The following is an 11,653-nucleotide window of genomic DNA, read 5'->3' as shown; positions in this document are numbered from 1 at the left end:
TGGGTTTCTTCAGATAAATACCCAAAAGTGGGATTACTAGGTCCTTTTTTGTCTCTTGTTATAGCCTTTGTTTTAAAGTCTATTTTGTCTGGTATAAGTATTGCTACTTCAGATTTTTGTTTGTTTGTTTCCATTTTCATGAAATAGCTTTTTGCATCCCTTTACTTTCAGTCTGAGTATGCCTTTTGATCTGAAGGAGTCTCTTGTAAGCATCATAAATAAGGGTCTTGTTTTCTTATCCATTCAGTACCTTATCTTTTGATTGGAGGATTTAATTGATTTATATTGAAAATAATTGTTAATAGGTATGTAGTTATTGCCATTTTATTATTCATATGTTTGATTTTTTTTCTTTTTTTTTCATCATAAAGAAGTCCGTCTAAGATTCTTTGTAATACTTGTTTGCTGGTGATGAACTCCTTTAGCTTTTTCTTGTCTGGGAAGCTCTTTTTCTGTCTTTTGATTCTAAATGATAGCTTTGCTGGGCAAAGTGATCTTGGTGGTAGGTCCTTGTTTGTTCATCACTTTAAATATTTCGTGCTAATCCCTTCTGGCCTGCAAAGTTTCTATTGAGAAATCAGCTGATAGGCTTATGGGAGCTCCCTTGTAGGTAACTAATTGCATTTCTCTTGCTGCTTTTAAGATTCTCTCTTTGTCTTTAACCTCTAGCATTTTAATTATGATTCGTCTTGCTGTGGACCTCTTTGGATTCATCTTGTTTGAGACTCTCTGCACTTCCTGGGCTTATATATCTATTTCCTTCACCAGGTTAGGGAAGTTTTCCATTATAATTTTTTTCAAATAGGTTTTCAATTCCTTATTCTCTCTCTTCTTCTTCTGGTACCCTTATAATGGAAATGTCAGTATGCTTGATTTTGTCCCAGAGGCCCCTTAAACTCTCCTCATTTCTTTGGATTATGTTTGCTATTCTGATTGAGTATTTTGTCCTACCTTGTCTTCTAAACTGCTGTTTTATTTTATTTTATTTTCATCTGCTTCATCTAATCTAGTGCTGATTCCCTGTAATGTATTCTTCATTTCCATTATTGTACTCTTTCTTTCTGACTGGTTCTTTTTTATGTTTTCTATCTTCATTTTTAGGTTTCCTATCTCTTTTTGAAGTTCTCCCTGAGAACATTGAGCATACTTATAATCAGTATTTGGAACTTTGTGTTGGGTGGATTGTTTGTCTCCATTTTCTTTAGTTCTTTTTCAGGAGCTTTATTCTGTTCTTTTATTTGGGAAATATTTATTTGTCTCCCCATTTTGGCTGCCCCTCTATGTTTGTTTCTAGGTAATAGGTAGGGCTGCTGTGTCTTCTGGTCTTCGTAGAGTAACCTTATATAGTAGGTGGACTGTGGGGCTCAGTGGCACAGTCTTCCTGATCACTTGAGCTATGCACTCCAGGTGTGTCCATTGCGTGGGTTGTGTGTACCCTACTCTTGTAGTTGAGTCTTGGTTACTACTTGCATATCAATGGAAGAGAATTACCTGCAGGATCATTAGTGTAAGGACTAGCCATGACTACAGTCGAGGAATTGTGGTGCAGAGGCTGAACCTACAGAGCAGGATCTGCCTCAGCAGGGTTCTGGTGCCTGCCCAATCTTCCTCTTGGGTGTCTTGTCCTGGGAGGTGTCTGGGTGATTCTCTAGCTTATTTTGAAGCTGGCTATTGAGTGTACCATCCCCAGGGCCACCTGGGAGGGGACCAGATGCAGGTTAAGTTCAGCCATAGCTTGTACCCCACCCAGGCTTACCTGGAAGGAGCCACAAAGCAATCTGCAGATGGCCACTGCCTTTGCCATACTTGGAAGTTCCTTGAGAAGCCAAGCTGAGAACCAAGGCCAGCTGCCCCTAGTGCCAGGCTTAGGGCTGCTCAGCCAGATGTATGGGACATGCTCAAGCCAGATGCTGTTAGTCTGGGTTCTGTGAACCTCTGAGAGACCCTAGGAAAGTCTGCAGCATGAGCTAAGACACGTGGTTTGTATGAAAAAGCCACTGAAAGTGGCTTGGGTGTGCCCGAAAGTTGTGTGGGGTGGAGTTTCAGAATCACCAGTGCATGGTGAACAAATGGTGTCAGCTACCTTAATGGAGATGCAGATATGGTGGCTGTCTGTGTCTGGACACTGAGAAGGGGGAGGGCTCAGCAAGGAAACAATATCTTCTGCCCGCTCCTCCATTCAGGTGAAAGCTGCCCCTCTAACCTTCATACTGAAGCCAGGCAATTCAGTTCCCCCTTATATGTCCTTGTTGTCTCTTCAGCTGCTGACCCAGCACTGGAGCTCAAAGCCAGTGATGCCATTGGTAAGTCCATGTACAGTTTTTTTCAGAGGAATGCCTGGGAGTGCAGCTACCTTCCATTTCACTCAGCTATAATCTCCACTGTTTTTCACAGCCAGAAATTATGGGAACTTCTCTCCCCAGCAGTGGAACACTAGGTTGGGGAGTCTGGTGTGGTGCTGGGAACCATCACTTCTCCAGGGAGCACCTTTTCAGATGAGACATCCCTTCTGATTTTTAATAGTCACATGCAGGTGTGGGACCAGCCTGTTCTGCACGTCTGCCCCTCCTACCAGTCTCAGGGTGGTTTCTTCTGTATGTCTTTAATTGTAGGGCTTTGGTTCAGCAATATTTCAGGTGATTCTTAGTGATGATGGTTTTGTAGTTTAGTCTTAATTTTGACGTGGTCATGAAAGAAGGTAAGTAAAGCATTTAGCTACTCTGCCATCTTGACTGGAACTCTGAATTAGCATTTTTTAAAACATCTTTGTTGATATGTGAGCATAAACTATAATTTTCTTTAGTGACATCTAAGTAATGTTTCCGTGTAATGGTTATATTAGTTTTATAAAAGTAGTTGGATAGATTTTATTAGACTTTACATTTTGGTTTTTGTCATACAATTTATGGTATTAGCAAGAAGGCCACCAGGTGTAAGGCCTTAACTAATTCACCAATGATACCTGAATATTTACTATTTATTTATTGAATTCCTTTTTCACAACTAAGGGCTTGGGAAAAACATTTCTAGGTTGTACTATATTTTCAACGATACAAAAGTTGTAAAGTATGACCTTTCTGTATATATATATAGAATTCAGAATACAGTGCACTTCTAATAAATAATCACTTCTGAATGACATTTTTGAAAAGAAAGAGTAATCTGAAGAGCTTTACTGATATGATTACCACTTTAACTTCATTGCCTGAAAAAAAATCATTTCATAAAATGCCTTCCTATATAGGTGAAAATGTCAGGTAAATGTCATTTTAGGCAGCTGCCTATGCAGTAATGGTGTCTTCTTCTTTTGAACTCTAAATTAAAAAAGGCTCTTTCTTCCTGATTATCAAAAGTTAAATAAGCTTTACTAGAAAGTTTAAGCATCACATTTATTACATTTCATGTGAATATTGAATATGTTCTTTCTAGCAATGATTCCAAGCAATTATACCATTGTTCTTTAATTGTGTTCCTCAATCAACACCTAACATATGTAACTTGTATTTTTGGTTCAAAGTGACTATTCATGTCAGCCAAGCTACCAAACACTTTCTGCTTTATAACACAAGTTCTTGAGCTTAATTAGAAATCACTGACTCTGATTTGACTCTTAATTTTATAACAATATTGATTATAAATGGCTATGTGAAAAGTAAGAATTAATGGTTTTACTTAAGCTTTATATATAAAATCAGATCACAATACTATAGATGAAATTAGATTATTTTGAAGTTAATAGATTTTGTATTAATAATTTCTGAGAATCCATAGTCTGGAGATAATAGCTTTGTTTAAAGTGCTCTAGGCATTCTTTGATTGCGTTCCATGCTTTTGGAGAATATATTTTGTTTGGAATATTTAAAAAATACAATTAGAAGTGTAACTACTATTACAGGTGTATATCATTTGGAACAATTATATCATATTGTCCAGAACTTATTAATGAAAATGTTTTAAAGATAATTCAAAGAAACCAAATCATAGGGAGCATTTAGTGAAGAAGACACACAAGTGTGTTATAGAAAAATATATTGATATTTTAGATAGTGACACTGAAAAGCTTAAAAGATAGTCACAGGAAGTTGTATAAGAACAAAACAAAATATATAAAACAATTAAGACATATTTTGGCCAAAATATGCAAAAAAAATATTTTGATAAATACAGTGTAATATCTCAACAATGTGGATAATATAAGCACACAGAGAAGAGTAGATTAATTTCTTAAATGTTTCTCTTATGCCTAAAATTAGTGCAAAGTACTTTGTTGTACATTGTTTTATTTTATCCTCATAATGAAATGATCAGTCAAGTAATATTAATCGTATTTTCTTATAAAGAAACAGAAACTCATAGAAGTAAATAACTTACTCATGGACACATCACAGTAAATTGTGAATCTGAGCTTTGAACCTAGGATCGGTTGCCTGACCCAAAAGCAAACTGCTTCCTGGGGATTCTGATTAGCTGAACTTTCCCTGAACAAGGAAATCTCTGTGTCCCTTATCGCATATTTACTTTCCTCCGCATCCCTAATCTCTTAATTTGGTTGATGCTGTATTTATTTTATTTCATCCACTTTCACCAAGTGAAAAATTTCTTCCAATGAGAAAGACAGCCAAAAGGTGATGCTTTACAGTAAACACCCCCAGGCTTTCTAGGGATTAGAATTGCAGGCCCTAGTAAAGCTGTTCCCATATTAAATCACCTTGGCTTATGGATAATTAACAGGGCTGAGAGTATTAAAAATATGTTAGATTTTCCAGTGGTTAAATAACACTGGTTTAGACAGTGTTAAGTTTTATCTTCGGTAATTGCTTTATTTATCAACTTGAATAATTGGGTTTTAATTATTTGTATGTGAGTTGGCACGTAACCATCCCTGAAAATGCTGAATAACAAAGGTTCCTCTTGGCCCTGTCATTGTTAATGATGACTCTGCTCTCCCTTGCCTGTAAATCCTTTTAGATCATTCATCCAACCACATTCTGAGCTCCATTAGAAACCTACCCTTATTCTTGTATCAACCTCCGAGTACTGGCTCTAAGACCTTCCCCTAGTCCATATTTGAATTGCATGTCATTTCCACTTAGCCTTTTTGATCCAATTACCTTCTTCCAAGTCCCATATTTCCTTTAATCAGTAGCTTTACTCTGGGATGGCTCGGACCTTTAGTGCCTTCCTACCACATTCCTGAATTACTCAACCTAGTGTCAGAGAGAAGACACTTCTGTACTTCCATCCTAATTACTTCCAATCATAAAAGCACTTAGTTCACATCACTGTCTTTAGGAGTCTTTCCATGCAAACATGGGATCATAAGAATGTACCCATTTTCATGGATTCTAATTCAATGAATCTCTTTCATATCCTTTAAAAGGTAAAATTTTAGTTTTTCAGGAATCAACCTTTTGTCCCTTTTGCTTTATACTTGATTGTATTTCATGTTATTTCATATTTATGTTATAAAATAGTGAATTATAATCAAGTCAACCAAGTATACTTATATTAATAATTAATATATTTTATTTTGTCTTTTTGTTATGTATATTACATAGTATCAGCTCTATGCATTTGTAGAGAGTCATATATATATATATATATATATATATATATATATATATATATATATTTGAAAGGGGTCTCTTTCTTCTTTCTCTATGGTGCAAATTCTCTCTTCTGTTGCATCAGCCTGTGAGAGCCTGTTGCAGGGTTAGACAAGGTACTTTTACCTCTTAGTATATCTAACAGGTATTTTTGATCCTGGCACAAATGGAACACTTAATAATATTTGTTGGATGAATCTGAATGAATATTCCTTAATTTATATGTAATAGAGTAGCCGTGAAGTAAATATCACTAGAAAAGTTCAAAGTGGAATAATGACTGCAAAAGTCAATATGCTGTACCACAAATGGAAACTACTGCACATTTCAATCCTTGTAATTAAAAGAATATTATCTTGTGGTCTCTGAGAAAAATGAAGAAAAAATTGTATTGCTTTTCTGAAACTAATTTGAAAAATAAAATAGGCATTTAAAGATTGATAATGATTAATTTGCTATATTATAGTAAAATATAGCAGCCTGAAAGAACTGATAAGATGGCAAGTCCTTTACTCTTTAAATTAAATATTTAAAGTAAGTTGCATAAACTGAGGAATGTAGTTCATTGAGGAAAAACCTATTGTTTTATTACCAAGTTGAACTCATAACTGAAATAATAGTGATGCAACCAAATGTTTTGTAAATAGCTATTATATTAGTGAATTAGGACAAATATGTATCAATCAATATAATGTTAACCTGTATAGTGATTGCCCATTTTCTTGTCAGAGAATTTAGCATTGCATTTAGTTTGAAATTATGTCTGGTTGACCCAGATTTTCAGAAAGAGGAAAGGCTATTTCAAAAGATTACGTTGCCTGTCAAGGTTGTATTTGTTATCTTTTTTTTTTTTCCTCTGAGGTTATTGCAGATGAAATTATGTGTGAAAAGAGAATTTTCAGCTACTATCTTGAATAGAGGTTGGGGAAAGGTTATGTTTAGCAGAACTCCATTTCCAACATATTGTTGCCCCACAGGCAGAATAATCTAATTTCACTTCTTTCCTGATGCCAATGGAGTACTGAATCCTTAGTCTTTCAATGTACTTTTTTTGGTCTCTTTCCTTATGGATATTTGCATTCCTTCCCCTAATTGTGTGGGGAAATAATATGATATGAATGTAGTAATTTGAGAATCACTCACTATTTTAAAAATGTTCTTTACATCCCCATACTTGCATTTCTTTTACCATTAAATGCCTTTCAATGATAGTTTATTTTTTCTTATTAAACTTCTAAATTAGTCTCTTGCTGAAATGTTTCTAAATTTAGTTCAGAAATAGAAAATGTAATTTAATATTCCAGCTTATTTTTTATTAAACTGTTATTATATAGTGCCAGTGTGGTATCAAAATCCAGACCAATTACTTCTCTGTTAATAGTAATACATTACTTTCTACACATGAATGAAACATCCAGTTTTTCCTTCCTTCCTTCCTTCCTTCCTTCCTTCCTTCCTTCCTTCCTTCCTTCCTTCCTTCCTTCCTTCCCTCATTCATTCATATGCTACTTAATGGTGGCTATGTGCTAACCATTGTTTTACAAAGATCACTAATAAATAAAAAAGTTTTTAAAAGCTAGGAGGACCAAATGAAAGACATTCTACAAAATGTCTTGTCCATACTCTTCAAAACTGTCCAAGTAATTAAAAACAAAGGAGGACTGAAAAACTGTCACAATCAAGAGTAACCTAAGGAGACATGACAGCTAAATGTAATGTGGTATCCTGAATGAGATCTTGAAATAGACAAAACCATTAGGCATAAAGTGAGGAAATCTGAATAAAGTATGGGCTTTAGTTAATAATAATGTGTTGATATTGTTTTATTAATTATGACGAATGTACCATTCTCATGCAAGATGTTCATAGGGGAATTGAGTGTGGGGTATATGGGAATTATCTGTACCATCTTGGGAATTTTTCTGTAAATTGAAAATTGTTCTATAATAAAAAATATGGACATTAAAAAGAAAGGTAGGAGCAATCGTAGTTAAAGTACATTTAGCCCTAAACTCCTTGTCATTTTACAGAGGGAGAAACTGAAGCTCATAAGTGTTATATACTGCCTACAGTGGGATACATGTTATTAGTAAAAAACCTGGAACCAGAAAGTGACACATTCTTTTGGGATAACTGACAATGAATTTATTATACTATTGAAATGCATGTATCAGTCCTTATGAAAATAAACCTTAGTGTATATATTGTACTTATTGATGATAATGATACATTATATTAACTTAGTCCAATAACATCTTTAACTAGAAGTGTCTTTCATTATTAAATTGATAGCATTTTTTCTGTGGCCTCTAAGGGCTTTCAAGCTGCCCTTGTTTGTCTTGGTCCCTATCAGTGTTCCGTTTATGCACTTTATTTGCCTCAGTACAACTGATATTTATAATACTTGATCTGCTTTATTTTCATTTACTTTAATTTTTTTTGCTTTACTAGTATATTTAGGATAGAGATTTAGGATAAAAATTTTATTACAAAGTCACAGAAAACGTTCTTTGGTATTATATTGAGCTATGTCTGAGCACTGTTGAAACAAACAAAGCCAAGGGACTGATTAATAAAGCTAGATGTAAAATTATTTACATATATATGTATATATGTACATAATTTGTAAAATATTATATATATTATATTATATATATATACATATAATATATATTATATATAATATTTATATATATTATATTTATATATTTAGTTACCAAGAAGATGTGAAAAACAGAAGAGAATAATCTCTTCATGCCTCCTGGTGTCTGTGTAATCTATGCTACTCTAGAGAAATGGCATCTGACACCTGTCTGAAGTGTGGAAGAATCCTACCAGGTATGTTGAGATTATTATGTATAAGGGATTATGGTACTTGAGAAAGGCTTTTTGTCATCTTTCTTTACTCACATTAATTATTGAAAACAAATATGCTACTTAATAGTTGTGCTATTCAAGTGAATGCTTGAAATAGTTGAATAAATGCAAATAAGACCAGAGCTGCATGTGAATAAAAAAGAAAAGATAATCACAGGTTAATGAAGTAGTCTTCAGTGTAGTATTTAAGAGACATTAGAGTAAGTGGGGGAATGAGTTATATTTGCAAAGTTTACTATTTTGGCCCAAGTGACAACACTTCTAAAGTCTGTCAGTTCAAAATGTACCATGAAATTGTGGAAATTAGACTTTATCTGTATGCACCCAAATCTTATTTTAATGAACAGAACAAGATTCCAACATAGTGGAAAACCAAGGCATAGGTAAAATAAACACTTTAAAATGAATGGAGAAGAAGGTTACAGAAAGTAGTCACAATACCATGTTAGGTCAAGTTGTGTATCTATGGAGACACACAGCATACTAAATCTATACCTATGCTTAAAAAAGTGTGAGTAGGTTGTATTGCTTAAAATGGCCATTTGAAGATGAGATATTTTTATATTATTAGAGAAATATTGCCATATGTTATTAGGACCACAATCAGATAATGAAAACTGTGGAAAAGTCTGTGCCAATGTCTCAGTAATATGATAAAGTTAACAAATGGAGACAGTATATTCTGAAATGAGCAGAAAGGAAAAGTGCAACAGCTTTCCTCTCAACAGCTGTTTTTACCATACCTGAGAAAGTGGTTGACATTAAGGGGGTAGCTGATGCATCACAATTCTGAACAAGAGGAGGGAGGGCGGATCAGCACCCACACAAAAGTTATGGTGAAACATGTCTTCCTTATACTTACCTTTTCACCCAATCTGAATTTTAATCCTTCTCCCTTGAAATGCAAAAAGCAAGAAGGATAATGTGTGTAAAGCTTTTAATCCCACTGAAAATTGTTGGACAGAACTTTTCAGGCACATCTAGTCTCATGTAGTAATGATAGAAATGTTTAACATTCCTAAGCACCTTGGAAGATGAGCTATGTGACAATTTACACCCTGTCTCTCCTCTTTGTGTGTGAGTAGGTTTGAAGTTGCTAATTAGGTATAGATAACTCCAAAAAGTTTAAAGCTAAATCACTGTTAGGTTACAAGCCTGTCTGTAAAATGTCCTTGAAGATAAGAGGAAAAAAATAAAAAAAGGAAACGTATGGTAATTAAATATTGTAGTTTATTACCACTTTCTACTAACCAGATTTTGGGTCTTTAATGAAGGTCTTTAATACTGATTATTCCTCATCATTGACATCACTGTGGTAATTTGCCCCTTTAAAAATGTACAGACATTGTTTTATAGTAATAATAGATTCAGCACCCATAAGAAAATAGAACCTAGGATTTTCCCTGTTGAGCTTTTGCTCCATTTTTAGAGCGAATGAACTATTTTCTCTACTTCATGCTTAAAATGGATTTTTCAAGTCATTCATGTATTTTAAAATGGAACTACCTTTTTCTAGATTTGCCCTCAAACTCACTTTACATGAGGCAGATCTAAATACAAATCTGAAGCATTTTCTCAAAAGATTCACTGGGGCTAACACGGTTTTGGGACAGTAAAAAGGAGAGATTTGCAATAGATTCTGGATAAACACCTTATTCCAAGCAATAGGAGGTAAAAATGTGAGGGGGAAAAATATGTTGTAACATGCAACACTCCCTTGATGCCCTAAATCTGAGGTAAGTCAGGTGAACTGAAACTCTTACTCTCACACACCCTAACTTACACCTTAACAACCCACTTTCCAGGGTGGACCTAGTCAAGAACTCATCCTGGAAGAACCATACCCCTTTCCTAATACTCACCCTTTGAGATAAGGTCTCTTAGAGAAACTTTATGAATACAATTTGGATTTGCTGCTACTTTATTAGTGTTTGCCATATCATAGAGTAGGAATGAGGGAAATGAGTAAGGTAGAGAAGAAAGGAGAATACATACCAGCATGCAGTATTCAAGGGCCACTATTTGATACTGACAAGACTGATTTCCCATACTGGTAAGAGTCATTTCTGAGGAGATGCGTAAGAGACTGACCATGAACTTCATCTAAAGGCCTAACTGTTTCTTTCAGTCAGGTAGCAAGCACAACCAGCTTTAAAAATGGAAGCCAGACAATATAAAAATTTGGTGGTCCATATTGCTAACATAGTTCTAGCAATTTTATACTTATCTGTCTCTGGCAAACTAATTCTTACTGGATGATATTTTACCATTATTAATAAATAAATTATAATCACCATGTTGTACATTAGATATCCTAAATTTATATATCTTGTAACTGGAAATGTGTGCCCTTTGACTGACATTTACAAATTTCCCCCACTTCCTAGCCTCTCATAACCAGCACTCTACTCTCTGTCCCTGTGAGTGGCTTTTTACATTTCACATATAAATGATGTCACACAATATTTGTCTTTTTCAATCTGACTTACTTCACTTAGCGTAATTCGCCAAGGTCAATCTGTTTTGTCACAAATGGCAGGATTTACTTTTTTATTATGGCTGAATGATATTGTATTATATGTATATTCACACACAATAGTCAATGCGTGGTATTCAAACTATATGCTATTCACAATAGTATATAGCCAAAATACAGTAACAACCTCATTGTTCATTGATGAAGGAATGAATAAAGATCTTTTATTATGAATAATGCTGCAATGAATATGGGAGTGCAGATCTCTTATAGAACGGATTTCATATTTTTTTTAAATGTAAACCAAAAGTGGGATAACTGGATCATATGGAAGTTCTAGTTTTTAATTTTTTAAGGAAACTCCATACTGTTTTTCATAATCGCTACACAAATTTACATTCTCACTGACAATGTACAAAGTTCCCTTTTATCCAGAGCCTAGCCAATAGTTGTTGTCTATTGTCTTTAGCCATTCTAACAGTGTGAGGTGATATGTCATTGTGGTTTTGATTTGTATTTACATTTCTCTGATGATTAGTGGTGTTTATCCTCCTTTATATACTGATTGCCATTTGTCTTTGTGAATAGATCTATTCAGTTTCTCTGCCCTTTTCAAAAATCTGATTGCTTGTATTTTTGCTGTTGACTTACAAGAGTTCCTTATGTATTTTGGATATTAACCCCTTAACAAATA

The sequence above is a fragment of the Rhinolophus sinicus genome, linkage group LG01 (assembly GCF_036562045.2).
Source record: "Rhinolophus sinicus isolate RSC01 linkage group LG01, ASM3656204v1, whole genome shotgun sequence".
NCBI classification, from domain to species: domain Eukaryota; kingdom Metazoa; phylum Chordata; class Mammalia; order Chiroptera; family Rhinolophidae; genus Rhinolophus; species Rhinolophus sinicus.
This window is presented reverse-complemented; position numbering follows the sequence as displayed.